Genomic DNA, 27,970 nt, shown 5'->3' on the forward strand with positions numbered 1-27,970 from the left:
TGTCGTCTGAGCTGGTTGCTTTTTATCCTCACCAAAACAAAGAAGCGGGCTCCGAGAGGAGCCCAGGCTGGCGTCTTCTGGTGCACGAGGAAGCCCGGCCGGGCGAGCCTTTTTCGCCCGATTTTCCTTACCCCCTCCCCTCCCCTTCCCCCGGGCGCTGGGTTGGAAGGATGGCCGCCACATCCAGGCAGCAAGGCACGTTTCTCCCGCAAAAGCGCTCTGCTGCATCGACCGAAAAGGGATGTCGCGTGGAGGGAGACAGCAGAGCCTCAGGATCTGGGTTTGCCCGAAAGCAATGGGGTAGAAGAGCAGGAAAAGCCGAACGGGCACCGATTCGCAAAACAACAACAACAACCCGCTTTTCTTTCTGACGTCTCCCCTTTAACCTGTTTTTTAAACCCATACAAAGTAGAGAAGCCACATTTGGCTTTGATGCCAAGTGATGCTTCGTGCAACTATGTACTTGTAGCGTCTTGAAACTTCTCCTTGGCCAACTTTCATGTTTATTCTTCGTGCTAACTCCCAATCGAATGCAGATTTGTAATAAGAGACTCTTGCGAGAGCTTTGTTGCGTGGAGCAGATTTGGATCTCCCAAGAGACTTCTTGTCCCTTGGAGTTTTTGCCAACTCCATTCTATAAATTAGTGGAAAGCATGAGTTTCCTGTTTGTTAAACAGTTTTTTTTTTTTTAAGGGAGTTTGTATCCCGTAGATTTTTGGGGGGTGGTTTAGGAACACTACCTAAGTGGCTATGTTTAAGGGAATTTCGTTTATTTATTTTTTCGAAGTAACATGTCCGAGAAAAAAAAATCTAGCATTGATTTTGCTTCTTTCTATTTAATGAATTATGGAAATTATTGCATATATATCGGCCTGAGAACTGAAGTGATTGGGAATAAGAACGTTCGTGTCTAAAAGAACAAACTGAATATTCATGTGAATGTTGGTTTAAAATGGATGACTTACAGCATTTTTTTAGGCTGCCTTTCATGATCTCATCTTTCCTCCTTGGTTGTTGCACCAACCACACCCCGAATCTCAGAAGGTCTTGAGTTTCTCCAAGTTCCCGTGGTTTCAAGTAGAAAAGAAATTCAGGCCTTCACAGATTACTTAAAATTCATATGGGGAGGAAATTAAGTTTTCACCTTCAGATTTTGAGGCTTGCTCTTGGATAAAAATATAAAAAGATGTGGGAATATAGTGTGAAAATGTCTATAAATCTAATTGCTTTCAAACGCTAGCAATGTTGAGTACTTGTTGAGGAAGGAGATGGCTAAGATATCTTGTATATGCTAACTGCTCCTCTGAAACATTGTCCCAATTAAACCATTTCAATGAGAAACCGTATAGAAATGTTTTACATGCCATCATCTCAAGTAAGGGTTTAAAAGTAAACAGCAAGATATTTATGTCTGTTACTTGAATTTTCTGTATAAACACTGTTGAACTTACTTCTGAGTAAAATATATATACGATGCTGAAACTTATTAATAGAAATTCTTATAGACATATTTGGAAACTCATAAACAGTCTTAAATAAAACAAATTCGTGTGTTTTCTTTTATCCTATTCATGCTAGAGTTAGCCTGTTTCCAAGCTGCGTCACTTTGTGATGCTCCTTAAATCTATGCCCTGTACTCTTCATTAAACTCTGGAAAGAGAGAGGAATTAAGAAGAGGTAGTAGATTACAGCTGAGTTCATATATTACATTAGTGCCAGTGTGATTAACACTTTTGAATAAGTAAACCATAAGTTTGTGTTGTGGTTTGTTTTATCTTTGTACACCAACCAGAGTCACTGTTGTGAGATATGTAGCCTTATAGAATAATTTTGTAGTTTATAAACCAACAGTGCCTGGTTTCACACACAGCCCTGTTTCCCATATCAAGCACCCAGTGTTTTAACTTGGTACAAGATTATAAACACTTGAACACAGTAGATCAGCTTTCCCTAATCAGTTTTTACAACTAATGGGATTCATAGAATTCCCAGGGTTTTGTGAAAAGAGCTGGACATCTGGTTTGGAGTCTCTGGGAATTCTTTATAAGCAACTTCTAAACAGCTGGGTCAATCAAGATTATCTGTCTCAAGATTTTATCTATTGTGTGTTTTGTGAGTATAAATAAACATACATATACACACATGCACATTCAGCTACAGTGGCAATGGGTGCTCCATTGGAAGACCTGAAAGCCCAAGTAGAGACAGCTCACCGTGGAGAATATCTGTGTGGTCTATAAGAGTCATCAACAACTTGATGACAGAGTACATATATATCATACATTTAATATGCTTGAAAAAACAACTTGAAATTTCCTTCTTAAATATTTTTTATGATTAGTTACATAAAGACTGGCTAGAGTTCATGTACCTTTGGTATACTTAATCTGTTTCTAGAATCTTAAATTTGAAGACAAAAGGAGAGTGGACAAAGGTGCTCAGATTAGTCTTCATGCATGCACCAGCTGCAGTTCATTAATTACTCTTTAGCTTCACTCACAGGCTAACTGTGACAATGTTTTAGAGTTCTGTTTCTCAGACTGTCAAAATTCAATTTAAATTTGGGATTGTGGGAATTATAAGGATCCCAATTTAAAAGGATTCTGATCAGGTACCAGAAAAGAGTTGAAGGACAGAAAAAAGGGATAGCTGCAAATGAAGTTATAGTTATTATTACAATTGACATTGAACAGATGGAGAGAGAATTATGAATAAATATACATAAGAGATTTGCAGTATGTTGAAAACTAGGGAATGAGTCCCTGAACGTATTCCAAAACAATGGAATTGACTAAAGCAAAATGGTAAAATTGCTGTAATCTCGAATCATTCTATTCTTCCTCCCAAAATAGGGGAGGGGAGAAAAAATAACATCTGCATCTCTCCCCACTTTCTCCTTATCTAGAATTCTTTCTTATTTTTAGATAGTGTTTGATAATATGTTGACATAGTATTTATAATGGTAAAATCTGAAAAGGGTGAAACTTTAAAAGAAGGCTATGTAAGATGTGCAACTGAGCAGTTCAGACTTTTCTTCTGTTGTGTTACCAGACATTTGTTTTCAACTTCTTGTAATGATTTCTTAAATTTTCCTCACTGTTTTGTCCATAATTCCTTGTGATCGATTGCATAATAATAAGAGAATTTTCTACAGTATAACTGCCCTTGCTGTTACTGCCATTTCTCTTGGCCTCCATCACTTCCAAACAGTGGTGAAATCTAAAAAATTTTCCTACCGGTTCTGTGGCTGTGGCTTGGTGGGGTCATGTGACTGGGGGGTCAAAAGACAGAAACTCACTTTAACAATGTCCTGCTGGAGTAGGGGGTTGGATTAGGACCTCCTGGTCCTTTCCAGCCCTGGATTGCTATGTTCTTTCAAGGTATCCTCTGAAGCTGCATCTAGTGCCGGGTTTGTGGTCTTTCCTTCCTCTCCTTTTTCCCTCCCTCCCTCCCTTTTTCTTTCTTTCTCTTTCTTTCTCCCTTCCCTCCCTCTTCTTTCTTTCTTTCTTTCGTAGCACCCCCCCAATCCCTTTTTTTTGGCCTAGCAGGCCTCAGGGAAGCCGCCTAGGAGCAAAAAAGGACCCCTCAACCCCCATTTTTGGCCTAGCAGGCCTCAGGGAAGCCTCCTGGGAGGAAAAACAGACCCCAATAGGTAGTAAAAAAATGCTTTAAAAAGTAAACAAAAAAGTTCCGAGGATCGCATGGCACAGCTAATTTTCACAGCTGATTATCGTAACCTCCTTTTTTTTTTTTTAACTTTTTAAAGCATTTTTTTACTACCTATTGCCTGAACGGGTAGTAAAAAATGCTTTAAAAAAGTAAAAAAAAATGTTCAGACGATCAGCTGTGCCGTGCAATCGTTGGAACTTTTTTTTACTTTTTAAAGAATTTTTTTACTACCGGTTCAGGTGAACCAGTAGCATTTTCACTACCGGTTTGGGAGAACCACCCCAAACCGGTAGCATTTCACCCCTGCTTCCAAATACTTTAAAAATATGAATATATGAATGTTGCACACAGGTGTCAGGAAACATTGCATTCAGAGATCTAATTAAGATATATTTATGAGGATTTTGTGCATTGGGTACAAAAAGGCATAATGTTTCCTGCCTCATTTATAAAAACGATTTAGTTTCTTCAGATTTCTTAGGAAAAAATGATAACATCATTAAAGACTCCTCAAATTTAGTTTCTTGGCCACAATTCGGAAATGGTTTCCCTTTGCCTTTTTCTGGAATGTATTTTTGTCTTCTCAGACAAGAATGGGGTTTCCTGAAGGTCCCAACAACAGAATCATATAGAGTCAAATGGAAGTGAGGCGCTTTTGGTGAAACTTAAAACATTTCATGCTAAATGTTTCCTCAGAATAAGAAAAATAAATCTCTTGTTCAAGGATAGAAGCAAGGTCATTGGGCTGATCTGATCATTTCTCATAGCATTTTTATGAGTTGTGCAAATTTAAGGTCATTCCATGAGAAGCAAAGCATACAGAAGCAAAACTACTGTCATAAAGTAGTTGTGGATGGGAAAAAATAATCTCTCTTCTGAAAAGCAAGGGGAAAAAAAGCTTAAAATTAGCTTGAAATGTAAAGAAGCAGCGCATGGGAAAGACAATGCAGTGAGATAATTTTTGCAGTTCTCCAAAGTAAACAATTATGAAAATGATCCTATTAATATTAGCACACGTGTCTCCTTACATTTCCATAAAGTCTGCATAAATAAAGTCCATAAGTGCAGAGCGTCTGTGATTCGTATTGGACACAATGAGTTAGCAAATTCTTAAAAACAACCACTTGCCAAAAAGTGCTGACAAATTGAAGAGAAGCAGGGAGAAATAAATTATATTTCCAGCTGCAAATGACTTTGCCAATAACATTTCAATCAAGCCTGTTCCTTGGTGCTTTTATGCCAGTTGGGATTTACATCTAGATAAACATTTACCTCTATTCTTCCTATAATAGAACTCTCATAGCAAGCAGCAGTCCCTAGGAATTGCAGTTGGAGGAATCACAAAATCTGAGAAATTTTATCCTTACCAGTAGCTGAAAAGTGAATATACTGGGGACAAATGAAATTCTGAGAGCAGGGAAGGAAGTTAACCCTTGTTGCAAATCATGTTAATTATGATTAAGAACTTAATCATGATTCTTGTTTGAACATGTCCCCAGATATTCTATGGCAGGGCTGTCAAACTCCAGGCCCATGGGCTGGATGCATCATGTGCTGGCCACGCCCACACCCGGTTTAGTGAAGGGGGAAAAAGTCCCGATATGTTACATGACACCACCGTGACGATGTGAGTTTGACACCCTGCTCTATGGCTTCCAGGCAAACAAAAGTGTAAGGGAGTCAGAAGAGTCCCTTAAAAGTGTCCTCAAACCCAATCATCATAAGGCAAATCTCTCATATTCCTTTCTCAGTGTTCATTGACTTATCTGTGTATGGCCACTGAAAGCAACAAGATTTATGAAGCTGAACAATAAATTGGCTGCTTTGTGGAGTGAGTGAGAAAGCTTGTTTGGAGGCTATGGGGAAAAAAATAGTATGAATGTTGATTGTACAATCATACAGAAAGCTGTCCTATTTTTCATTTTAATCTTGTATTAAGCTCTGGTATAAATAAACAAATTAGATGAAGGATGCAGCATTGTTTAAATGCATATAGTTCTTGTAGCTATAGAAACCAAGAGTTAAAAGTTGAGCACTTTTTAGGCAAAGTAAGTCAGCTGTCTCATGGCAGCTGCTGGTGATCTGAGAACAAAGATAACATGTTACAGAGCATTTGGACATCCCACCTGTATTCTTGCAACTAATCTATTATTTTCAGGTGAATTGAAAAATTTTCCCATCAGCAAAGTTGAAATAAACTTCAACTACAGGTATGGCCAACACCTGAGTATGAAATTAAGAGAAGCTGCTTTTATTTATTTTGTTTATCACACTTATCTAGCCACCTATCTCACTCTTTTACTTAGCTTTGGGGAAAAGCAAAACGTTTTGATGTGTTCATACAATGCTGCTCCTGCTTTCCCTCTATTTCTGTATTGTGTTTTACAGTAGTTTGTTGTGAAGTCCAAATTGGATAAACTTTTTAGTGCCAGTCTCAAGACAGCTGAAGAGAGTTTGTAAAACTATGGCTTGTAAATCAATTTGTTTAGCAGCTTATGGGTTTACATAAGGACTCCTGAATGAAGGAGATAATTGATGAAGATACTGGAGCAAAGCATGTATAGGCTCATCATACATTCCTAATTCCCAAAACATAGTTGAAGCAACATCTGAATTGAGGTTTCATCTCCTACTGTTATGCCACTTCTGTTTTGTTTTTGAGAACTCTGGAACTATCTCTTAAGTCTCATGAACATTGGAGGTACTATAGAAGGAAAAGTGTTGGATGTTCCATTGGAGATTTTATCATGTCATTCATAAGGTACTTCATAAAATAGTATGTATAATATAATAAAGAATTAAAGGCAGGCTATATTCTTTAAAAGGTTGACTCAGCCTTCCATCCTTTCTAAGGTAGGTGAAATGAGGACCCAGTTTGTGGGGGCAATAAGCTGACTTTGTATAAATATACAAAAGTATGAAGGCTATTGCTTAACGCATTGTAAGCCGCCCTGAGTCTCCGGAGAAGGGCGGCATATAAATCAAATTTAAAATAAATAAATAAATAAATACTGCTAACATTGCCTCTATTATGCTTGTTTCCAGAGCAGTTAATTGATGCAACTGCATTTGTCCTTTGATCTCAAATGTTACTGAGGGTTACCTCACACTTGTGTTCCTAAAGGCCAGTATACTCGTACTTTAGACAGTGTTTGAAGAAATGTAAGCAGAATGCCTCCAGTTCCCTCCACTTTTTTAAAAAATAACTATGGGTTATGTGTGACTAGGGACGCAGTGGCTCAGTGGCTACAATGCTGAGCTAGTTGACTGAAAGGTCGGCAGTTCAGTGGTTTGAATCCCTAGTGCCGCGTAATAGGGTGAGCTCCCGTTACTTGCCCCAGCTTCTGCCAACCTAGCAATTCGAAAGCACGTGAAAAATGCAAGTAGAAAAATAGGGATCACCTTTGGTGGGAAGGTAATAGTGTTCCGTGCGCCTTTGGCATTTAGTCGTGCCGGCCACATGACAACGGAGATGTCTTCGGACAGTGCTGGCTCTTCGGCTTAGAAACAGAGATGAGCACCGCCCCCTAGAGTAGGGAACAAATAGCACATATGTGCGACGGGAACCTTTATCTTTACTTATGTGTGACTATCGGCCTACAGGAAGCATCCCCCATTGTGCAATCCTTTACTAGTAAACATAATGTTGCATTTCTAAAGTATATCTGGCAAACAGCAGTCAAAGTATTTATTGAAGAATCAGAGAGATATGACCTTTCTTGATGGTTTGCTCTAAGTACTCAGTTGCTGTTTAGTAAATATTTACTCAGCTGTGGCTTCTTATTTAGTATAAATCTGTTTCCCTATTACCATTGTTAACTTGGAATGAATACCTAATGCTGTTAATAACTTAAAACTTACAGCCATTTTACACCCATTTTCCCTCTAGGCTAAGTACCCCAATTGATCTTAATCTTGTTGGATTGCTTTATATTTTATTAGTCTCCTTTGAATCTTGGAATATTAACTTGGATGTTGCTCCTAATGTGGCTGCATTGTCTTTCTCTATTTCCTCCTCCCTACTTTCAGGATAAAAACCCTCTCACAACAGCTTGTAAATAATAGAAACAATTAAAAATGAAAAGTACAATTGATAAAATTTTAAAAGAAATGTTCAAGGGTTAGTGATCCAGCAGATTTCCCATTCATGGAAAGGGACAAATAAGTTTTGTTTGCTGAATTCTTGTTACGTTCCAAGCAGAAATAGAAGAAGGAAGGATGACTGAAATTTTTTTCCCTTTCCAGTGATAGGAGGTTCTTTAAACACTATTAATAGAATCTATATTCTATAGATTCTATAGATAGAATATAGATATTCTATCTATATTCAATTATTTGTAAACATCAAGCTGTGCACATTCTAACACCCCAATATTTTCTATTATTATTCATACTTATTTTGGAAATGGTTTTCTTAAGAAACTATTCAAGGCATAGTTTTTACCAATATGTTGAGGAATAGATGCTGTACAAAGTAAGGAATTTAGGATTTTTTTCCCATTTTAGATGTATAATTGTCTAAGCCTAAATTTCACAGATATCATGATTTTAAGGGGATATGAAGACAAATCATGTTATGTCTGAGCTAATTTTACTTTTGTTCACAAAGAATTCTGAACAACAAAGAGCATCCCATATCATTTGTGTACATCATCTGACTCTTTGGGAGGAGCCCTTTGGGTTTTTAAAAGCCTTTTAAAAAGTATCATGTCAGGAGCTAGGCCATATAAATATATGGGGGGGGGGGAATTCTATATAGACAGCAAATACTGTGGCAGAAAAGCCCACTTCCAGGTTCCCATAATGTGACATTATTTGGACTAGCACTGATGATGTTACCTTGTTTGGGTAAAGAAATGTCTCCAAGAAAACAAGCTCACGGAACACCAAGGACCCCTCATTATTTGGACTTGAACTTGGACCACGTCAACTCTCTCCAATCACATAGTCTTCTTTTACATCTTATTTTACCAATTCTGGTATTGAGGGAAATCATATAATAATTACTTAAAAACAGACGATTCCTCAGATAGCCAGGTTCTATGACATGAAGAGCTTTATAGGTGGCAACCAGCATCTTTAAGAGCCGTAGTGGCACAGTATTTAGAATGCAGTATTGCAGGCTAACTCTGCCCACTGCCAGGAGTTTGATCCTGACAGGCTCAAGGTTGACTCAGCCTTCCATCTTTCCAAGGCCAGTAAAATGAGGACCCAGATTGTTCAGGGCAATATGTTGACTCTGTAAATCACTTAGAGGTGGCTGAAAAGCACTCTGAAGCAGTATATAAGTTTAAGTGCTAAGTGCTATTGCTATTTACATTTGCCCAGAAGCCAACTGAAGCAACAGTGTAACTTGGCCATCCGACGGCAATTTCTGAGTGGTCTTCAAGGGCAGTCTCAGTAGACCACATTACAGACATAAAGTAACCAGGGCATGAGTATCTGAAGGACTTCCTAATCCACAAACAGGTACAACTTGTGCACCAGATGGATCTGTGCAAAGGCTGTCTTGGTCTTTTTCAGCAGATGATAAAAAGAATCATCTAGGAAAATTCCTAGATTGCATCCCAGTCCTGAATAGGATGTCATATTCCATCATGGACCAAAAAAAAAAAAAAAAAAAGGAAAATCTCTGGTCTTGGATGATCCAAATATTTATTATTTATTTATTAATGAGATTTATATGCCGCCCTATCTCCAGCCGGACTCAGGGCGGCTCACAACAGTTAAGAAACATCTAATAAAAAGTTAAAAAATTAAATCCAAATCTCATAATTTAACAGTTAAAAGTACAATTAAGACTAACAAGTTAAAATTAAATTAGAATTAAAACCCCATCAGTCCAGGCCGGCCAAACGAAACAGCCACGTTTTCAGGTTGCGGCGGAAAGAGCGGAGGTCAGGGGCCACCCGGAGCTCCAGGGGCAGTTGATTCCAAAGGGTAGGTGCGCCCACAGAGAAAGCCCTCCCCCTGGGGGGGTCACCAGCCGACACTGTCTGGCTGACGGCACCCTGAGGAAACCCTCTCTGTGGGAACGCACCGGGCGATGGGAAGCTGTTGCTGGCTGCAGATGGTCCCCCAAATATCCCGGGCCTAAGCCATGTAGGGCCTTATAGGTAATCACCAGCACCTTGAATCTCACTCGGAGGGCAACCGGCAACCAATGCAAATCACGTAGGAGAGGTGTAACATGGGAGTGTCGGGATATTCCCATCACAACCCGCGCAGCCGCATTCTGCACCAGCTGAAGTCTCCGAGTGGTTTTCAAGGGCAGCCCCATGTAGAGGGCATTGCAGTAGTCAATACGGGAGGTGACAAGCGCATGAGTAACTGTGCGTAGGGCATCTAGGTCCAAATAGGGGCGCAACTGGCAAATCTCTTTGTCTTGTAGAAATGAGCTTGACTCTCACTTCCCATCCAGACCTTTATAGCCCTTGGGTATTGGTCAAGACAAACTGCATCATTTGATTGATCTGAGGTCCAGAAGTTTAGCTGGTGACACCTGATCCAAAACCAATGGATGACCTTACCTAGTGGCCTCATGTAAATGCTAAACAAAAGACGCAAGAGAGTCAATCTCTGGGACACCCCACCTCCCTAAATTAGAGCTTTGGGCTCAGTTTCTCCCCCTAATAACATACACTTAGCCTTCTCAACAGGACTTGCCTAATCAGAGTTCAGTTCCAAAGGAATCCAAGCTACTTTATCTGTTAGATAACTAAAACATTCCTCATACATCTCTGTCTATTCAAGCTGTCCAGGTCAAGGGCATGCGTTTAACACTGCAAACGGGGTTATATAATTACAAGTAGTAACTGTTAGTGCATTTCCATTGTATCTTCCACTCCTAAACTTCACACACATATTTCTGTTTCTTGTGGTGGCTGTAAATATGATATAGACCTAAAATAAGAGATTTGAGGCATGTATGTTGCCATTTTTATTTCATTGAGATTATACACATTCTGATTAGCTGTTGGCTATTTCCTGAGCAAGAGCTGTGATTAGAATCCTCATTCATGATCTTTAAAGTTGTCAATTTTAAAACAGAAGATCTATTACTATGTTGTTTTAATTGCTTATCTACAGTGTAGTTAGATGGATTATATGTTACTAAATTTTGCAAGTTCTAATCTACTTTATTACAGCTTTGTTTTGCACACAAGGATATAAGAGTCTTAGGGTGTTTTTTTTTCTTTCTTGTTTCTTTCTGGAACTACTGGCTTTGTTTGGCTATTGCAAATCTGTTTTTAAAAAAAGCATCACAGCCAAATACATCTCAAAACTACAGTTTGAAATCTAGTTTGATTATATTTGGATATGCTGACAGTGTACTGGCAGTATATATTATGACAGTGTTTGAGGGATACGTACTAATGTTTGCTAATTTCCAAACATAACATTCTTCTTTGACAATTGTAGATTTTTTAATTTTAAGAATAATACATAGATTTGCTTATCTTAGATGCTTTATCCAAGAATAATACAGGTCTTCTCTTCAGACAATTTGAGTTAACACAGCTTGTAACAGCTTGTTTTCAAGGTTCATTTCAAGTTCAGTTTATAGTAATTCATAACAACCCGAGTGAGGGATTATGCTCCATAGTATATTTTGTCACTGAATATTTCATATATGGTTGTAAAACATAAAATGACTTTAGTGACTGTACCTCAGCAGTGAATCATGTTGACTTACAGAATATCTGTGAGAGACCTCTGTCCAAGACCTTCTTTTAAGAACTTTTGCCTATCAAAGTCACAATATAGGGCTAAATCAGGGGTCAGCAACCTGTGGCTCCTGAGCCGCGTGTGGCTCTTTCACCCCTCTGCTGTGGCTCCCTGTCACTCAAAATATGCATCACAACCGCCAATATGCGACACCCGCCGGCACACGATTTATTGAGCTTTTCAATAACCATGGATATAATCCAAGAAAAGAAAAGTTTCAGAAGAAAACAGAACATTTAATTCAACTACATATGCTAGTTTTGTGGTCGTTCAGGAAATAGTCAGGCATGGGAAGGGTTTTGTGGCTCCCGGTGTTTTCTTTTCTGTGGGAAACGGGTCCAAATGGCCCTTTGAGTGTTTAAGGTTGCAGACCCCGGGCTAGATGAATAAAATAGCCTGATCTTAAGGCAGCTTAATAAAATAAAATATTAATATTTGCTGAATCAATTTTGACTCATAGGGACAATGTGGACATGTCTCAGACTTGTTTTGGGAGAGATGGGCAGCTATATAAATGATTAATAAATAAATATTTTTCGACAGCAATACAAACATGGCATTTACCAATGTCTACTTCCAGAATACTCTTTCAACTTCCCAATCTAATTTATAGTCCTGAGATGTATGGTGTCTGTCATCAAAGTGATAGCATGTCTGATCTTGTTTAGCTCTTTGAGATTAGCCAGGATTAGTTAGGTGTGGCCACTTGATGGGATAATATACTGTAAGTGTCTTGAAGTTGATCTTGATTCTTGGTGACTTCATAGACAGAAATTAGTTTTTGCGAAGTAAGACAAAAGTGGTTCACTGTACAAACTTCAGTACAAATGCTCTAAAATAGGAATGTGCCAGATTAAAAGTTGTGTTTTCAAGTCACCTGCAGTTTGATTACAAATAAGTAACCATATCATAATTTTAAATGAATAATATTAGTTTAGATTTTATTTACACAAATATGCCTTAATTAATAAGCAAAAGCAACAACATGTCTTTTTGGATTTCTGGTAAATGAATTGCTTTCTTCCAAGGGACAAGCTTGCCTCTGTATTTCATACAGTTTTTCCTGTATAAATCTCTCACAGCTGTCCCAGGGAAATGTTGGAAACAGCTAGGTCAATTTACAGTTTTGGCCATGAGCCTAACTGCTTTAATGTGGAAGGTCAAATTATTTCAATAGAATGATTTCCATGTAATGTGTGTTTATCACTATTGTTTCTCCTGGTTTGCTTTGCTGCTGTAATGATGATTTCTGGTTTGCATTAAGGGATTTATTTATTTATTTATTTTAGTCCAGGGAGTCACCCATTTGAAAGGATTAAAATTCACATCTATTTTTGGATTGTATTGCATGCTGTTCTTTGCCGGTATTGGAGGTGGCCAACTGGTCTGCTGGTAGATAAATATTCCATTCTCCTCAGAGACATCAGTAACGGGAACTGTGACTTCTCTCCTACCCTCTATGCACTTTCTTTACTCTGTAAATAACAATATCCACATATTCATAATGTACTCAGCATAGTTTCTTACATTCATATTATAATAACTTATTTCTTTGAAAACCCCCATAAGGTTTAATGAGATTTATGTTCATGATGCTACTATTTTCTGCATATTATTATTATTTAAAATAATTATTAAAATATTATTATTTTAAAATTATTTAAAATAATTTATTTATTAAAATAAATAAATATATTATTATTATTATTATTATTATTATTATTATTATTATTATTATTATTATTCTACAATTAGACTCACAGTCGTTAAATAATTGATGAAGATGATGATTCCATATATAATAACTTCTGAAAAGAGTTTTATTTAATGGGAGTAAAGAATCCAGATCATAGGAGGTAATTACCCTATTGCCTGATCAAGATTTCAGTTGGAATACCATGTCCAGTTCTCTATAACAAAATTCAAAAATAATTTTAACAAATTGGAGCAAATTCATTGATAATGAAGAATCTGAAAACCAAGCCCTACGAGGAATAAGAAAAATACCTGAGTATGTTAACTTATAGAAGAGATGAATGAAGGGTGATATGAAGGTTTGTCACACAGAAGAAAAAGTGGACTTACTGCCTTGGAGGGCAGTACCAAAACCTGTGGGTTGACACTACCAGAAAGAAGTATCTGGCTAAAAGGAACTTCCTTAGCTGAGCCTGTGGAACAGGTTGCTAAATGAAATGTTTAGTTTTGTCTTGCTACAGTTCTTCAAACAGCTGAGTGGTCATTATCAGAAATGCTGTAAGGATCCAAAGTATCACTCTTTTCTTTTAGTTTCTTCATTTGCTAAGTGGTAACAACCCATATTATCCATGATTGTCTTTTCTCCTCCATTGAATGCTCATATATTGGAAAACTATTCCTTTCTCCTCCCCCAAAGGTAGTTAAATAATGAGCTGCAATGTTTTCTCTGGCTAAATTGAAATATGAAGGAGGAATCTGGAGGTACCAAGCAGAGCTTCACAATGCTGTATTTTTTTAGCAGCACTGATATCTCTTCTGGTAGATGAGATCAGCCTTTGTGAGACCCTCGTTCTGTGTCTAGAATGTGGAACGAACAAGTCTTATTTGGTGTTTGAAAAATCTTGCTCTTATTTGCATTACTGAAGGCCAGATTATACTTGTGTACTAAAACACTTTCCTGTGGGAAAACCATTAATTCGAATATGAATTTTGTTAACATCTTAGTGTAGTAGTTATAAACTGCTAAGCTTAACTTTTCCTTCTACAACCCAGTGTCCTCCAGAATTGCTGATCTAAAAGATACAGAATTCTCAACCCAGCATGTTGAGGAACATCTGGAGGGCAAATACAATAATTATTATGGATCAGTTAACTTGTGTGATCCAGTGTTACTTACCAGTAGACAAATATAAAGCATTGAATGTAATAGCTTACATTCTAGTAACAAGAATATAATAATATTTTATATTATTTTTAATTGTAATTTTAGTTATTGAATTTGTGTGTTATTATTATCATGTCCAAAGCCAGTCCAATGTAAATTGAAATTATAGCTGTGACATACACCAGACACAACAGTATCTACTATGGCCAGATTTTGCTTGTTACTGCAATAAGTAATATTTTTCTGTTACTGCAAAGAAAGCTTTTGTTTTTGTTTTATTACTATGGTTCCACAGACCTTGTGCTGTAGAATCATTCCACATATATACATTGTTCAAATCTTTCTGATGAGTAATGTGGCTATGGTGCTGCTTAGAAAAATCGGAAAGTATTTATTTTAGATTATTTATCTCTTGTTCCATTCCTATGATTCTGTGCAGTTTCGGACAATTAAAACAAAAAAACAGTCACTGAAAAACAGATACTTGCTATTAGCGTAAAAATCTTTTTAAAAGCACCTCCATGTAATAAATATAAGGGGGGCCCTTGCATCATCAGGCAGACATAGTTAAGATTTGTGGTAAGGTACTCTAGATCCAGATCAAGCTGTTGAACCTTTTAAAATCAATGACAAAAATTCTATCAATTATTTTTTTACTCTGGACTCTTCTTTTAATTTTTTGGGGCCTTCCAGTCAGTACAGTATTGCAGTTTTCTTGTAAAGATTTTGGAACTGGTTTGCCATTGCCTCCTTCCTAGGCCTGAAAAAGAATGCTGTTCTGTCTGCTAGGTTTGTGCCTAAAATGAAACTGTAATTCAGAGTCTTTTGGTTTTTAGCCTGGTAATCACTATGCCAAACTAGCTCTACTTTAATTAATCTTCAAAATATTTAGTTATGGTTTGATCATATTCCAAACTAGCTTTCTATAGTAAACCGTTGATTTAAAAGACCTTAGTTTAACAGACATTAGATTTAAGAAACAAAACTTGCTGATTCTGAGTTTTATCCAAAATTGAGGAACTGTATGGCTTTGGTCTGAATGGTTTATGCTGCTTCTGTTCAATGTACAATTTACATCAGCAAAGTAGACTTTGTCTCGTATGAATGATTTTGGGTTCAACCCCCCCCCCTTGCTTTTTAATGAATGCTCTTTTTAAAATAAGAAACAGAGGCAAATCTTGGCTGCTGGTTTTTTTTTTATGTTTTTATTGTTTTTTTATTGTTTTAACTGTTCTATAGTTTTCAAATTGAAATCCACCGAGATTAACTTGCCTGAAATAAGTTACTATAGAAATCGAATAAAAAATGAAAATAAGTAAGTGAGATAACTGTTTAATTCAGGGCCCTCTGAAAATATGAGGTAATCATCTTTTCTCCTCTTCAAAGGGAGATAGAGTAAAAGTCATTTAAAATTGTTGAGTTCAGGGATAGCTTCTTAAGAAGTGTATGTGTGTGTGGGGAGAGTCAACCATTTCCTGAAGGCATGAAGAAACTCCCTTTCTCAGGGATACATTCATCACTACCCAGAATCAACCATATATCCTTTCTGCCCTGCGTTGGCCAATTAGGATGGAGATGGATCCAAAATTGAAGTTGCAGAATTTACAATGTAAGATCCAAAATTGAAGTTGCAGAACGTACAATGTAAAGAATCCTATTCATTTCTTCAAGACTAACGGGATTAAAGTCAGTACTGATAATTGATTTAGGATATAGTGCAATTCAAGGTGCTGATTATTATCATAAAACACTATATGGTCATGGTATTTTGAGGACTGCTTTACTCTCATTGTTTCTATCCATACAATTAGGTTATGTAGTAGGAGCATGCTCTAGGAGTTGGTGTCAGGATTCCAAGTAATACTCCCAACGAAAGAATACTCTGAGGCTTGGGTTTCCTCAAAGTTCCTTTTTTTGAAGATGTCATATTGGCACATCTGGGAAAACCCAAATCTGAAAGTTTCCAGATTTTCTCCACGCAAGTGAAAGTTCAAGTCCCTGCCCAGCAGTCTCATGTCCATCACATGGTCCAATCATCCACCCTCCAAACCGGAGACACCTCCCAGTCATCTGACTCCAGGTGCCAGGACAATGCGTCCTTGACTCTCTGAGAAAGGAATGTTATTTTGACTACATATCACACATACTCTATGCAATCCCCCCTCCCATTTTCCCACAGAAGAAGATGTGGCAGTCCTGAAGGCCCAAATGTAAAAGATGGCTTCCAGGTCTGACAGTTGGGTTAATGTCAGGCTTCCACATAAAACCCCCAACAGAATCATAACTCCAAGGCAAGCATATTCCTCAAAGTGTAGATTTATTGGGTAGGCCATATTGGCACATCTGGGGAAACCCGACTCTAAAGCCCCTCGGGTTTTCCCTTAGTTAAAAATCCATTTTCCTACCCCTGCCCACATAGTCCATCACATGGTCCAATCAGGTTACAGTCCAAAGTTCATCTGGCCTCACATCTGGCCTCCTCAGGGAATGTCCTTGTTTTTAGATGAAAGAATTTTATTTTGGTTACACCCCCCTTGCTATCTCTATCTCCCCCTCCCATTCCCACAGCTCAACTGGCCTCTGCTGTGGCAGCCCTGAAGATGCCAGGAGAAAATGGCTCCAGGGCTGACACTCATCTGTTTGGCGTGTTAGCTAGTGGGAAGCAGGAAGCATGCCTTTTATTGTTATATTTTTTTCTAAAATTACACATGCATTTTTGTGTGTATTCGTGTTAGTCATTTAAATTGCATTGGTAAGATGGTCAGCCATATAAATTGATATAAACAAACAAACCAGATACACTTTTAACCTTGTACATAAATCCTGATATTTCTTTCTGAATAATTGAATCAATTTAGCTCTCAATTATGTGGATTGCTAAAGCATCTATTTAGATAGGAAGAAAAAGTAGGGTGTGGTAGCCATACTATATTTCCAAGTGGTTTCCTGAGTTCAAATGAGTCATGGCACTGTTTAAAGACAGACAGTTATCCAAAGATTGTTGCGAATAGAGTTTGTTTCTTTCCACTCCACTCTCCTTCAACTACAATTTCTAAATACAGAGGCGAGGGGCTATCAAATAAGGATCCCAAATAAGAGACTCTAGCAGTACTGACAGAAGTAAACATTTTTGTGATACTGAATGATTTGGAAATAATAACAACAACAACAACAACAACAACAACTATCGCAGAGACAAGGATGTCACTATTCAAAACCAAGAGTTCATTTCCAGCTTTGTTTTCAATAGCTTCCTAAACCTCCTTTTTATAGGTTGGTTCTTCAGATGGGAAGTGACTTTTGTCACAATTTAGTCCAAGTATATTTTAGCTGGGCTACTTTGTGTAATATTTCCCAGTCAAATTTCTTTTGAGCTCCTATCCAATTATTCCATAAGAATGTGAGGCAGAGGGGTAGGTAGAAGCAAAGTTGAGAATTTCAGTATTTCTTCCTCGAAACAGTATCTCTGTGGCTGTAGGAAAAGGAAGAAAGAAAAGGATTCCAGAGGCTGTGTCTGTGATCTTGTGTATACAGGAATTTGTATGCATTCCGGAATGCTTTCGTTCCAAGGTCAAAGCCTTTTTTACGGCCCCCCTGAGGCTCTGCCATCTGAACACTGCGAATTTGGTTTCCTTCCTTCGTTTTCCTGTCTGACTTCTCTGCAGGATTTCATCACAGAATTGGCCAAACCTTTAGGTCACTTCTTGATTCTGTTTCGCAAGGCCATTTTCAAAGGATTATTATCTTTGATAAATGCCTAGTGAGTTTTCAAAAAGGAAATCCCATAGCCTCCCTAGAGTAGGGATACAGAGATGATAAATTATGGTCTATAAATATATATCTAAGTATTGATCTGTAATAAAATTGACCAGGATGTCTAGCTTTCATTGGTTTAGCCACAACAGCAGTAAAATGGCACTTCCCCAGATTAATTCAGTATTGCTTCTTACTCCATTTTAGTGATATACAGTGTTTGTGAGTCACCAAGGGAACATCAGTTATAAAGCTGCTGTGTTATAGGAATGCAACAACAAATAAATCAGTTGAAACAGAAAGCTTGAGGTTAGCAGGAGGATTATTGTGTGAAATGACTGTGTAGTTTAGATTATACACTTTACACCTGACTCTATTTGGCAAATGAGTTCTAGTTAAAAAAGATCCCACAGACTTGTAGTTTCCTCTTGTAGATCCTCTCTGAGGATCTGATTGTAGTACATATAAGATGTTTGATTATATATAGTATTTTCCTATTTTGAAAGTAACTTTTGACATCACTGGTAAAATAAAACATCTTTTGAAATATTTTGAAGAGACCACATTATCTAAGCCTTTTTAAAACCATTTGTTCTTGTAAAATCTTTTTCTTTTTGGTGGGGCCTTAAATTCTTGAAATTTATTGAAATAATACAGTTTCACCTCTGAAGTGTTAATTGTGCCAGCCAGTGGTTATCTTACAGTATATCTTATAAAAAAAATTACAGGGATTTCTTGATAGAAGATGACCTAGGAAAGGGTTCCCCACAACGAAGAGATCAAAGGGAGGAATAATCTGCATGGTGATACTGTCAGTCAGAAGTAAGAGATGTAGAAAGTACTAGATAACCAATGGCTCAGAGATATTTTCTTACCTAAACAGATGAACAGAATGACCACAGGCAAGCAAAAATGCAGTGGGAGTGAGAGCAATTTCCAACTTCCTCCTGGTTTCCCTATTAACTTTGCTTGTGGGAGGCTGGCAGGGACCACTGGAAATTGTGACCACATGACTCTGGCTGGTACAACTGATGTGAAGTTCCTTAAAATATCAATTGCATGGGAGTAATGGGATTTTGTACACATTCTTTAAGTTAACAAATTTGAGGTGCCTTGATTCAAAAAAAATTGTTCTGTGACGCACCATTTGGGCTAATTGAAGGTCACAGACAGGTGGCTTTGAGTAATACATAGATTTTGCAGTGCTGGAACTCAACTAGCTTCCAGATCCTTGCACATGAAACAAATTCTGAAGTTTTGGAAAAGAAACAGAGACCATACTGACCAAGAAAAAAGAGCCTTGAAGAGAAAAGATACAATTGTTTATGCAAGAGGACAAAGATAACTGTAGTAGTTGGCAATTCTTCTATAAAGAACCCAAAAAAATACATACACAAATCCACTGTCTTGTGAAATGTACTATCTCCTAGAAGTACAATTTTAGGATGGGATGGAACAGATGCAAAGACTCATCAAATCCTCTGAGAATTAACCCTCTCTGCTCATCCAAACAGGAACAAATGATAACAGAATAATAGAGTTGGAAGGGTTCTTAGAGTCTTCTATCCAACCCCCAACCCCCACCCCCCACCCCCGCTCAAGCAGGAAACCCTCTAACATTTCAAACAAAGGGTTGTCCAATATCTTCCTAAAAACCTCTAGTGATGAAGCACCCACAGCTTCTGTAGGCAAGTTCCATTGATTAATTGTTTTAACCCTTCAGGAAATTTCTCCTTAGTTCTAGTTTGCTTCTCTCCTTGATTAGTTTCCATCCATTGCTTCTTGCTTTGGAGAACAGGTTGACCCCCCTCTTCTTTGTGGCAGCCCCTAAAATATTAAACATTGCTATCATGTCACCCTAGTCCTTATTTTCATGAAACTAGACATAACCAATTAACATAACAGATTTTGATGCCTCTGAATGAAAGCTTACAAATTAGAATTTCTGGCAGTCTTCTCATCCGCCTTTCCTGCCTTTGGAAGAGAAAAGAAAAGTCTACTGCATGCGAATGGTTTCCTCAACCAAGATAAAGGACTACAAACATGAAATAGGCTGCTTTTCACAAGGACTAGGAAGAATGTTTTACTAAAGTTTGAGTAGGAGGCAAATTGGAGGTGAAACTTTTCAAAAGTAAGAATTCAGATAGATTATTATGCCATGTAGAAGGAATTGAAAGACTAGTTATCATGAAGTAAATAAAACTATTGAATGAAAATTCATAAAATGCAGAACGTCAAAATGAACAACCACCAAACTACCAGAATTCAGAATAGGACCAATTTCCCCAGTGTATTGCTGAGGGACAATAAAAAATTAAAAGTTAGGAAGGGAGCATTCTGCAAAGGAAAGGTCCAGCATTATTTTTATTTCTAACAAGACTTCCAGATTCCAAATGGATGCCATGAACAGGTTGCTGCAATATAGGTTGCCTTGCTTGAAGATGTGTATATTCTCATTGATCGTGGGTCCGGTGGTCCTCTTCCATGGGAGATGCTCATCCGATGACGTCGGATCGGGTCTGCTAGCTGAGAAGCTCCTCCCTTCCTGTAGCCTCCCAGCTTTCAGACTCGATCCGATTTGGATCAAGTCACGGTTTTGAGCTGCTCCTGAACTTGGATATTCTTGCTAGCCTCTAATTGGATTTTTTCCAAATTACTTCCTGCCTTCCTGCCTTTTGCCCCCCGGAGTGGGGGGGAAAGTTTCCAGCGAGCAAGGTCTCGTCCCAAGGCCGCTGAAGACCGCTCGCGGTGGGATAGGCTCCCAGTAGGTTGAGCCTTCCCTGACGGCGAAGAGGGGCTCTTCCCTATGCTGCTGTAGCAGCCCGCGGCAGGAATTAGGTCATCGTTTTCCCCGCCACCGCATCGGCTTCAGAAGGGGCGGAGGAAGAAATTGGAGCCTTCTCGGCTCCGCTGGGCTGCATTGCGCCGGAAGGCGCAGGAGCTGCGAGCCTTTCATCGGGGGCAGGTTTGCCTTGTTTTTCCGGCTCGCCTTCAAACAGCTCCCTGGGGACCGCAGGCAGGGCGGTTCTGACGGCCTGCGCAGCAGCGTTTCGGCGCCTCCTGGGCTTCGCCCACGCGCCTGGGGAGATTCGAAGGACAAGGAGCCTCGGAGTACAGCAGGCGGCTGTAAGTTTTTCTCTACGGGGGGGGAGGATTGTTTGAAGGATTAACCTCCCCCCCTTGCCTAATTGCCCCCTTCTTTCTGGCAGACGGCTGTGGCTCTCCTTCCTTAGGCCATCCCAAGGATTCCTCCTCTCCTCGTGGCGGGCGCCATTTTGGGCTCTCCTCTCCTCTCCCTCCGCCATTTTGTCAACTCTGCGGTCTGGGCCCTCTTCACGATGGCTTCCACCAGGCAGGCCAGGCCCAAAAGACAGGGCTCTCCCAGTGACAAACCTGGATCTTCAACGGAGGTCCCTGCTAAAAAATCAAGGAAAGCCTCCTCCAAATCTTCGGAGTCTAGATCAAGGGAGGAGGTGAGGCTGCACCAGGCCATTGAACGCTCAATACAGAAGGCCCTCAAAGAGGCCTCCATTAAGGAAGCTGATATTTCAACCTCCCTCCCTGCTCGGGCCTCCTCTCCTGTGAGACCTGAACCCATTTCCCAGGCCTTGCCTCCAGCCTTATCCCCGGATGGGGATGGGGCTTCTGTTCAGCCACAGCAACAAGTTAATGAATCTCTCTTCGGGAATCAAGAAGAAGAGTCCCCTAGGGCTCTATCCCCGGGGGGGGCAGGGTTTCTCCTTCTCCAGCCCTGCAGAGTTCTGATAACCTTGTGCAGGGGCCTGTTATTTCCCCAGATTTGGTGGCTTATATCCATCAGGCCATTCAGCAAGGCATTCAGGCCGACAGACAGCGCAGAACAGCCTCATGGGTTTCTGAGTCACCCTCTCACATAGATGTGGAAGGTTCATGTCTTATGTCAGATAGGGTTCAACCCCCTGCCAGAGCTCATTCATCAGCCTCTTCTGTCCAGGGTTCTCTTCCCGGTGAGGATGTTAAGGACACTGAGTTGTCTGATGATGAAGACTTATCCCCAGACCAACCTTCCTTCATAGGTCTATTCAAACCACAAATGTTCAGATCTTTATTGCATAAAGCTAAGCTGACGACTGGTTTAGGGACTCCCCGCCCTAATCCAGCGGGGGAGGGGACTTCGTCTTCTCTACCTCTATTTGAGGAACCCCTCATTGAGACGGAAGAGATTCCAGGGCCCAAGTTGTTTAGAGATGTTCTCGCCAAGCAATGGCTCGCTCCTGCATCGGGGCCTAGACCCAATTCGCTGGACAAGCGTATATATAATATGGCCCCGGAGCTTTCTTCCCTTCTACAGGTGCCCTCGGTTGATCCTCCTGTTGCAGCCCTTTCAGCCTCATCGTATACTGCGGGCCCTCCAGAGGAGAACCTCCGGCCGGAGGAACGCCGTCTGGAGCATGTATTGGTCAAGTCTCACCAAGCGTCTGCATGGGCAGTCAGATCTACAATGGCAGCTTCGTTCTTCAACCGGGCTTCCATTCTTTGGCTCAAGCAGCTACAAGAACGTCTTCCAGTGTCTGACTCTCGCACCCATCAGGACATTAACAAGGTACTGGCGGCATTGGAGTTTTCGGCCGATGCCACTTTGAATTCATCCAGGTTCACGGCCAAGGCCATGGGGGCGACCATCACGGCCCGTAGACTTTCCTGGCTGAGGCAATGGCAGGCAGATGCCAAATCTAAGTGGCGCCTAGCGTCTTCTCCGTTTGAAGGCTCCCTCTTATTCGGGGCTCCACTGGAACCTCTCTTAGCAGAATCCAGGGACAAACGTAAATACTTACCGGCCATGTCTCGTAGATCAGGCCAGAGATTCCCCTCCTCCTCCTCTTCCTTTCGTCCCTTTCGGGGGCCAGAAGGAAATTCCTACCCTCGCCAAGGTCAGCGGTCCTTTCCATCTAGGCAATTCCGCCCCTCCGAGCGCCAAGGGTTCCAATCTCAGCGGGGCCAATTCAAACGCTCCTTCCGTGGGGATCGTGGGCGCTCTGCCCGCAGATCCCGCTGACGGTTCATCAAGCCTTCCCATCGGCGGCCGCTTGGCCCTGTTTGCCAGCCAATGGGAGGCCACGTCCTCGGACGTCTGGGTCAGGGAGACGGTCAGGGTGGGCCTCTCCCTCGAATTTCTCTCCACCCCCCCCGACCCGATTTCTCAAATGCCCCCTCTCTCGGGATCGGGCTCGCCGGCTCCTGATGGGATCGGCCATTCAACATCTTCTCGAAATTCAGGCCATCGAACCGGTCCCTCAGGAGCTGCACGGACAAGGCTTTTACTCCCGCCTGTTCGTCATTCAGAAGTCGTCGGGGGGTTGGAGGGCAATTCTAGACCTCAAATCCCTGAACCGACGGGTCGTCTACCGTCGGTTCAAAATGCAGACCCTCAGCTCCATCTTGGAGGGTATCAGGCCCGGGGACCTCCTCTCGTCAATAGACCTGACAGAGGCTTACCTCCACGTCCCCATCCACGTGGATTTCAGGCAGTTCCTTCGCTTCTGTTATGCGGGTCGTCATTATCAATATCGAGCCCTCCCATTCGGCCTATCCTCGGCGCCCCGAGTTTTCACAAAAATCATGGCCGCGCTAGTGGGCTACCTCCGGACTCTTCCAGTAAGGATTCAGGCCTACCTGGACGATCTCCTCGTCCAATCGACTTCGGAGGATCTAGCGCGCCAGGACTTGGAAACCACCCTCCGAGTCCTGGAGAGCCACGGGTTTTCCGTCAACATGGCCAAGAGCCATTTGATACCCACGACTCGCATACAGCACCTGGGGGCTATCATCGATTCGGTGGAGGGCAAGGTTTATCTTTCCCAGGACCGCCTGTCCAGCCTGCGGTCACTGGTCAGGTCAGTGTCGTCAGGGAGACCAGTCTCCCTGGCATCCCTGTCCAAGCTCCTGGGAAAGATGGTCTCCTGCATCGGGATCATTCCTTGGGCGCGTCTCCACTGCAGGGATCTGCAGTGGTTTCTGCTCCCGTACCAAAAGCGTCAACTAGGGACTTCCGACCGCAAGGTCCTTCTTCCCCACAAGGTCCTCCTCTCCCTCCACTGGTGGGCCTCAGCAGCAGTCCTCAAGGGGAGGGAGTACAGGGTGTCCCAATACCTTATTCTGACAACAGATGCCAGTCTCCTGGGCTGGGGGGCTCACCTGTCCTCGTCCTTGGCCCAGGGGCGCTGGTCCCAGTCCGACTTGACACACAATATAAACTGGTTGGAACTTCGGGCCATCCATCTGGCTCTCCGGATCTTCCAGGATCAGGTGTCAGACAAACACGTTCTCGTACGGACGGACAATGTAGCCGCCAAGGCTCATGTAAACCGCCTGGGGGGGACCCGGTCTCGCCACCTCATGCAGGAGGCCGAGAGTCTGGGAGCCTGGGCGGAGACTCACCTGAGGTCCCTCCGGGCATCTCACATATCGGGCGTGACAAACACCCAGGCGGACTGGCTCAGCCGGGAGTCGGTGGACCAGGGGGAGTGGGCACTCGACCCGGACCTGTTTCGGATGATCACCGACCGCCTGGGCCTCCCTGTGGTGGACCTCTTCGCCACTCGGACCAATCGCCAGACAGAGAGGTTCTTCTCTCGATACCCAGAACCGGGGGCAGAGGCCGTGGACGCAATACACAGCGATTGGCCGTCCGGCCTCCTCTACGCCTTTCCGCCTCTGCCCCTCATTCCCAAAGTCATCAGAAAGATGCTGTTCCTCCGGGCGGAGCTCCTGCTGATTGCTCCATTCTGGCCCCGTCGGCCATGGTTCGCGGACCTCCAAGCCCTGTCCGTCCGGCATCCCTGGCGGCTTCCTCGCGACAGAGTGATTCTTCGTCAAGGGCCACTGCTCCACCCGGATCCGGCTTGGCTTCAGCTAACCGCCTGGCGGTTGAGCGGAGCTTGCTGACAGCGGCCAGGGTCCCTTCTCGTGTCGCCAGCACCATCCAAGCGGCTCGACGCCCTTCAACAACACGAATTTACGACTCCACCTGGCGTTCCTTCGTGTCATGGTGCAACCGTCGCTCCATCGTCCCTACGACGGCCTCCACGGTGCAGATACTGGTGTTCTTACAGGACGGCTTTGAAGCGGGCCTGGCTCCTAGCACGCTCCGCCGACAGGTCTCCGCCCTGTCCACCATTTTGTGTTGTGGTTCTAAACACCCCCTCTCGAGCCGTTCCCTTATCCGCCTCTTCCTCAGGGGGGCTTCTAACCTTCGCCCGGGCTCTATCCACAGATACCCTTCCTGGGATTTGCCCTTAGTGCTAGACGCCCTCACTAGGGCCCCCTTCGAGCCCATAAGGTCAGTGGGCCTACGTTTTCTGTCTTATAAGGTCGCCTTCTTGCTGGCCATAACTTCGGCCAGGCGAATTTCAGAGTTGGCAGCCCTCTCCATCAGGGCTGATCTCTGTATTTTCCACCCTGACCGGGTGGTACTTAGGTTAGACCCCACGTTCCTCCCTAAGGTGAATTCCCCTTACCATAGAGCTCAGGAACTAGTCCTTCCGAATTTTTGTCCACGTCCCAACCGGCCCTTAGAACGGGCCTGGCATTCCCTGGACGTGAGAAGGGCCCTTCGGATCTACATCCGTCGGACATCTGACTTCAGGAGATCGGAATCCCTTCTGGTCTCCTTCCAGCCATCCAGTATGGGTCAAAAAGTCTCGTCCATTACGGTAGGGCGTTGGATCAGGGCCACCATAGCCACAGCTTACGGGTCCCAGGCGTTACCAGTTCCTCCCCGGATCACGGCCCACTCCACCCGCAGTGCGGCCACCTCCGCTGCCTGGGCCACTCAAGCTTCCTTGGAGGAAATCTGCCGGGCTGCGGCCTGGTCGTCCCCGACCCCTTTCATTAGACATTATCGACTGGACCGGTTCGCATCGGCAGATGCGGCATTTGGGCGTAGGGTTCTCCAACAGGTCCTCCAACGGTCCGCCTCATCGGCCGGGGCACATCCCTCCCTATAGTTCCAGGCTTTGGTATGTCCCATGGAAGAGGACCACCGGACCCACGATCAATGAGAATGGGCTTTGTCTTACCTGAAAGCCCTTTCTGATTGTGGTGGGTCCGGTGGTCCGCCCCGCCCTGTTTATGCCCAGGACCGATTCGGCGGGGTTCTGGTGTCCTGTTTCCTTTCTTGCAGCTCACCGTGTAGGTCTGCTACAAATCGTATCTCATCAGAAAGCTGGGAGGCTACAGGAAGGGAGGAGCTTCTCAGCTAGCAGACCCGATCCGACGTCATCGGATGAGCATCTCCCATGGAAGAGGACCACCGGACCCACCACAATCAGAAAGGGCTTTCAGGTAAGACAAAGCCCATCTTCTTAACAATAGAAGATGTACTTTCCTACAAAACAAGAAAGAAAAACAGGTGAGATAGAGATCCCCAAGCAAATCTAGGGGTGGGTTAAATTCAGCTTGTCTTCTGGTAAATCAGTGGTTTGTAACTGCAGTTTATTGCAGTTGTGTGGTGAATTGGCAAGTACAACAGCAACAATGTTTTCTCAAAATTCAGATTTGTCCACTAGCCCATTAAAAATGTTTCCTCTTACAGGAAACAAAATTATGTCAAACTCTTAATATGGAGGTGGGGAACTGTGCATTAATAAGCATAAGTAGAATTATTAGCATACATTGATTGCTATAATGTGTTCATATACAAATAAATGAAGATTTATAACAGATGATATAAAAATCCATGGGAATGAATTTGGTGGAGCTATTGCAAGCATCTGGAACAAAATAAGGCGATTAAAAGGAAACAATACTATTGTCTGTGTTCACTTCCAGCCAAGCACATTATTATTTCTTGCCCTATTGAAAGATTTGCAAAGATGGCAGATTAATTATCCTGACATCCTGACAAATTCTACCAAGCACGTCTTCTCCAGGAAATTTCTGACTTGCCTGGCTGGCATTTCTCCTAAAGAATCCTAGATGAAGATTCAAGGGGATCAGCTGTTTTTTATTTTATCCTAAACAAAAGATTTAGGAGAAAGATTAGAAACTATTCTAATGGAGAGGAAATGCAATAGGACACAGTAGAAGAAACAAATTTAAGTTTTTAAAAAAACTAACCAAAAACAAAAAGGATACATATTGGAAATGGAGAAGCAGGCCAAATAGTGAAGTTAAATAGACAGCTGGCCTGGAATTGTCATGGAATTCAACTTATTATTGTAATAGCCTTCAATTTTAACAAATAGATTTTAATAAACAGACAATAGCAAGTTGAATTCCATGGCAGGAGAAACTAATAGAAATATAAAAGATGGAGAGAGATTAGAAATTATTCAAATAAGGAGGAAATAAAATAGAACAAGTAGAGGAAATAAAGGCAACTGCAAAAAAACAACACCTTAAAATTGATGCACATTGGAAATGGAGTAGGGAGACACCTTTCCAATACTAGGCAGAGGCCTTTCTGAGATTTTTACTCAAATTACTTTCTTGGCCTGAGCTTATCCCCCTCATAACGAACCTTTGTCTTGGTAGTGGTTTTTCCTTCTGTCCTTTGAGGCCATTCCCTCTGCGCTCTACAAGAGTGTAGATGTTCCATGAGCAATTGACAAGAGTAGATTGAAGGACTATAATTACAGCTAGAGCTTGATAGAAACATAAGCAGGATTACCTACATATATTGAAGAATATTAAACCTCCAGTGATAGAATAAATGTAGTAGTATTTAGTACTAAATACTAAATTAGTATTTAGTATCCCGGGATACTAAAGCGATCTGATAATTTGGCTGCATCATTATGTATTGAGAAATTCTGGAGAATGAATATGCTTGGAGGACAGCAAATGTTCCTATCTTTAAAGTATGAGAAAGAAAATTTGAGGAAAAGAAAAAAGATTCAGTTGATGACTGAATGTTGGAAATAAATTGTCTTTTACTGTAAATCGGGGTATCAAACTCAATTTCATTGAGGGCCACATCAT

General features: G+C 41.7%; 1 protein-coding gene across 1 annotated transcript in view; it reads left to right on the forward strand.

Annotated features, from left to right (window-relative positions):
• The window catches only part of CD81 (CD81 molecule), a 73,081-nt gene that overhangs the window by 356 nt on the left and 44,755 nt on the right, over positions 1 to 27,970 (forward strand). The window lies entirely within an intron of this gene.

Source organism: Pituophis catenifer, unplaced genomic scaffold (assembly GCF_029215685.1).
Source record: "Pituophis catenifer annectens isolate HBS135680 unplaced genomic scaffold, rPitCat1.0.hap2 SCAF_1, whole genome shotgun sequence".
Taxonomy (NCBI): domain Eukaryota; kingdom Metazoa; phylum Chordata; class Lepidosauria; order Squamata; family Colubridae; genus Pituophis; species Pituophis catenifer.